Genomic DNA, 343 nt, shown 5'->3' on the forward strand with positions numbered 1-343 from the left:
GGGAGGCACGGAAGGGTTTCTGGAAGAGTTGCGTCTTAAATGATTTGGGGACAAAGAAGAGAGAAGTTGACAGCCCAAGCCATGGGTTTCAGCATTTTCTTTGGAGGCACAAATCCCTTTAAGAATCTAATAAAAAATACAGATCCTTGCCTCAGAGGAAGGCATGAGCAGGTGACACTGTGAACCGTTTCAAGGGCTCTCAACTCCTGGAAGCACATCCACACCGGATTAGGAGGCCCTAAGTGTTAACATGAGAGAAGCACAAAAATGGGCCCCTCTTAGAAGAGGCAGAAATACACAGTTCCAAAATATGTAAGAGCTCCTACAACTCAATAACAAGAAA

This window comes from Colobus angolensis, unplaced genomic scaffold (assembly GCF_000951035.1).
Source record: "Colobus angolensis palliatus isolate OR3802 unplaced genomic scaffold, Cang.pa_1.0 Scaffold1, whole genome shotgun sequence".
NCBI lineage: Eukaryota > Metazoa > Chordata > Mammalia > Primates > Cercopithecidae > Colobus > Colobus angolensis.